At 38.6% G+C, this 4,758-nt stretch overlaps 1 long non-coding RNA gene across 1 annotated transcript; it reads right to left on the minus strand.

Moving 5' to 3' along the window:
• Nucleotides 1-2,460: 2,460 nt before the first annotated feature.
• Nucleotides 2,461-4,404, minus strand: LOC120290197. The gene is made up of 2 exons (XR_005548043.1): nucleotides 3,923-4,404; nucleotides 2,461-2,638 (listed from the first exon to the last, which is right to left on the minus strand). It is a non-coding gene; the product is annotated as an uncharacterized LOC120290197 (long non-coding RNA).
• Nucleotides 4,405-4,758: the final 354 nt, after the last annotated feature.

Consider the following 4,758-nt stretch of genomic DNA (forward strand, 5'->3'; position numbering starts at 1 on the left):
TTCTCGCTAGGCGATGCAGAGATATGTGTGGCGATTTGCCAAGCTGGGGAAGATTGCCGATGATCGGCAACTTAGGAGGGCTCGGTGGGAGGTTGCTCTTTCTTTTCCTAGACTTGCTCCTCAAGAGAACTATCAGCAAAGCTGCTACGACCAAGCATGTTGGGAGAAACACTTGCTGAAGGAGAGCCATTGCAAAATGTGTGATATTGCTAAACTGTACTTCTTATTTGATTCCTACACAGTTTTTATAGACGGATGTCACTGAATCCATCTGATTTGCTGGTCTTTTCGTTTTTTTCATTGTCGTCAATGTCAGTCATTTTAAAAAGAATTGTACACATTTTCTTGTAAATATATGATCCATTCGGCCAGGACAACGACATTCACTTGCAAATTTGGTGTCCCGGGGTCGAATTTTTAATGCTTTTCTGACTAATCATTGGAGATGGCCCGGTTATCAAGCGATAATCTTGCTTGAGCAAGTCACTGCTTGATAGATATCTGCTAAACAATAATCACGTTGTTAGATCTTTATTTAATGTCTTAAGTGATTGAGGTAATCAAAAGGACGACTGATGAATCTATTTTTTTTTTTTCTGTTTAATGTTTTAATATCCTTCTCGCCTACTTGTCGACTAATAATGCTAGGAAATAAGCTGATTCGCCCTTCAATCTTGAGTACCCCTCCAATGTGAAAAATCACTAGACGTTGGACTTTATTGACTATCTTAACAATTTTGTCGTAAAGAACAAAGAGAAAATCTGATTCTCCAACGTCATCCACATGAATATGGTCATTGTCCGTCCAAGATTACCATCAGCTGGATCGACAGGGCTGCACTAAAATCTCTTGTTTTTGCTCATACATGTGTTGGCCTGTCCTATAGGACAAATACCGTATGCCCATTTCCACAAAGAGATCACCACCTTCCTCTAGCATAAAATGTAAGCAATAACATAATTCTATAATGCGGAAAATACAAAATATAGATCATTGATCTTCATGATTCTCACGATAAGAGGGATGGAGATATACTTTTATTCATAGCGATTCCCTTGAAGATAATTGTCGCGGAAAACCAAAAAAATGAAGAAATATGAATTCTCTCCCTTAACTCACTTTTCCCTTAACGTATTCTGTTTGATGGAGGATGGAATACAACGTTCTTTTCACATCGTGGGTGGAGAGAGGACCGGGCTCTTATATATATATATATAGATGCGCACACACACACGTTATCACAAGATGCCTCACGAGATGCACACACACACGTTATCATGAGATGCCTTATATCAAAGTGCCCGTTAACTTTCATGAGACTCGCACCTCTTCGGAGAAAAATGGTAACTTCTCAGTGAGGATTGTAGGCTTTCATTAGAATTGTAACTTCTCATAGCCAATACATTTTTAGCATTAAATATTTATTAAACTATTAATTATTAAAATCATGTGGGTCACACATTAATTCTTACATTCTCCCGCTTGGCCCATATGACATTCTTTTCATGGTTTAATAAAGACCACAATGTGCACAAACATAATGCTAAATTTTTCCCTAAATTGGCTATTACATAATAATCACGATTAAGTAAAGAAAACTAATGCGAGTCATGGCAGTCGTATGTCATTAATCCACATAGTCCCTTCCATGTACTACAACATAGCTCTCTACTCAACATGATCCATAAATGAGAAGTACAGTAATGGTCTAATCATAATGTCTCTGTTAGAGACTATCCTGTTTGACATTAATTTATTTCCATAATGTATACTAAATAGAAAATATGAAATATCATAAATGCATAATTGAGCTCAGAGTGTCAAATACATAAACTTAATGCAATCATAATACAATAATTAATGATGTCCAATAATGTCCATCATTTGAACAAGTTCATCAAATGTCTTGGGTAGCAATCCTTTTATTAAGGGATTTGCTATCATAAGGTTAGTGTTAATATGCTAAATTGACACTCTATGTTTCTAAAATTCTTCTTTAATGGACAATTATTTGATTTCCATATGCTTAGCACCCTCATAATACTTGTCGTTCTTTAAGAAGAAAACTGTAGAGGAGTTATCACAATAAATTTTCAACGGCCTGGCAATACTGTCGACAATCACAACCCTTGAAATAAAGTTCCACAGTCATAATCCATGAATAGTGGCCTCAAAGCATGCCACAAATTCAGCCTTCATAGTAGATGCAACATTAACTAACTACTTTGCACTTTTCCATGATATTGCCCCTTTAGCCAGAACAAACAAGTAACTAAACATTGATTTTCTTGTATCGGCATGTCACGCCCCGACTCTTGAGAACGCGCACATCCTACCGTGGTCGATACAAATGCGACTTCCTAGGACTAGTTGCCGACCCTTTCATTTTTAATGTACATGCGGAAGCAAAACAATAACCCCTGACAACAAACAACATGGGATAGGAAAGCAGAACAACATTTCACAAAAGCACACTTTTATAAACAATTGGGTTTATATACAAAAGGAGTCTAGATAAAAACCAACAAAATGATCGACACTCAAAAGAAGCTATCCTACAACATATTAGTAGGACATAGACGCCGATCCTTCAGACTCCACCTCCAGGCTTAGATCCTCCATGCACCATCTAAGGACCTAAAAATGGTTATACAATAACCAGTGAGACAATGTCTCAGTAAGTCCACCCTTTAAACTCTTATTAGGAATAAAATATGCCTCAAGGCAATCTAGCCGCCACAACCACTTGATTAGAAGAAGGGACTCACCTCGTCTCAGTTCCTTCCTGCATGTCAGCACAGTTCATATCTCAAATGCATATAATTAATGCGCACAATAATTGAAACGTCTCAACAACTCAATCAATCACAAGCGCTCCAATTGTTAATATTTGCCCCTTAAGTTTAGTGTCTACTCGCATAGCCAGGCATCGTCTCACCGCCATTGAGCATGACCACGTCTATATCTTAATAGATGGCTTCCTCGAAGGGGCGTAGATCCAGAATCTACTACGACCCGAGTCACTTACTCATAAGTTCGGTGACCTTTTGGCGTAGCCAAGCGTCGTCTCACCACCGTTAAGCACAGCGATGTCTACATCTTAATAAACGGCTTCCCCGAAGGGACGTAGGTCCAGAATCTACTGCAACCTACGATCCAAAGAATGGATATTACATATAGGGTATTGTCCGGCTTAAAAGCTCGAGACGGGTTCTCATTAACCAACACACGATCAATCAATATTGGCCCAGGACACCGTGCATTACACTCAAATGTCTTCATTAAAATGGTGATCCTGGCTTATTTTCTTCATATTAAAAACACCCGGTGAAAATAGTCGTGTGGGATACACGGTCCAATCGAACCCGAAAAATTCATATCATCCAATTTAAAATCCCACTGTTTTATCTAGTATATAAAAATATTTTCGGTGTTAAAACCCGACACCCAAGATTTTTTTGAATAAATATTGAAATTCACAATTTTTGGAATAAATTACCAAAAATCCAATCGGAGCTTAATTTGCACAAATTAACATCCAATTGTGAAAAGTGAACACACTACTTGCAATCAGCACAAAATTTCGGTCACCACTATCCTAGTCTAATTTTCGGAAAATATTTAATAATTAAATAATTATCAAAATTAATTAAATAATTCAATTAAATGCCAAAATAGCTAACCTAGGCCAAAATTGTAAAATTAAATACCAAGACGAGCCCATAAAATTCCTAAACTAGTTTAGATAATTAATACAACCTATCTAGGCCTTATTTAACTTAATTTAACAACTTAACATGCAAGATTGGATATTTAAATAACTAATCTAATTTAACTAACCATCTAAACCTTAATTAACTTAATCTAATTACCCTCTAAGTATAATTAACTTAATAATCGAGGTTTAATGAGTTAACTCACTTGATTTGCGATCCCGCTCGGACCAAAACGATGGGGACGCGATGATGATCGATAAGTCTCAAAGCGGCGACGCCAACAGGGCTCGGATTGAGCCCGAAAATTGGCCCAAGGAAGCCCACGGTTTCTGCTCGGATCTCTGCAGCTGAAATGGAGAATTCATGTAGATGTTGACCAAGTGGAGCGCGGCATGCGAAGCTGAGAGTTGGCTGGGCTTCGAACGGCAGACAAACTTGGAGGAGATGGCCGAACGGCAGCAGCTTCGGACATGGGCAGCTAGCGCTCGGTGGAGATGGAGTGGTCAACAAAGAGCTTCGGTGACACTGAAGTTTGACCGAAGGGGCTAGCGCACAGACAAGTGTCCGTGGATGAAGGGAAGAAGAAGCAAATTTTGGTGAGTGGAGATGGTCGTAGGGGGCAGCTTCGAAGGGAAATTGAAGGGAAATTAAAGAAAACAAACCAGAAGTAGAGAGAGAGAGAGAGAGAGAGAGGTTCGATTGTTTGGCGTGAGAGAGAAGAAAGACTGAAGATGCGAAGGGGGAGAGGGGAGGGTCGGCGTGCAAAGGAAGATTGAGAGAGAGGGAAATAGTCAACAAAGCATATCCAACCAATTAATTGTTTGTCCCTAATACTTTCTTGATATCTAATCCACAAATTATCCAAATTGATGTCAAAATTGCACCCTCTCAAGCTTAGCTTCGAATTTCACATTTTGAGCTTCCATTTCTTCACCCAATCTCCAATTGATGTCTAAAGTTGATGAAGAAAAAGCCCACATAATTTTCTACAAGTCCCCAACGCCAAATAGCTCGGTTTGCAAGTAAAAAATCCCTTCAATT

Source organism: Eucalyptus grandis, chromosome 2 (assembly GCF_016545825.1).
Source record: "Eucalyptus grandis isolate ANBG69807.140 chromosome 2, ASM1654582v1, whole genome shotgun sequence".
Lineage (NCBI taxonomy): Eukaryota > Viridiplantae > Streptophyta > Magnoliopsida > Myrtales > Myrtaceae > Eucalyptus > Eucalyptus grandis.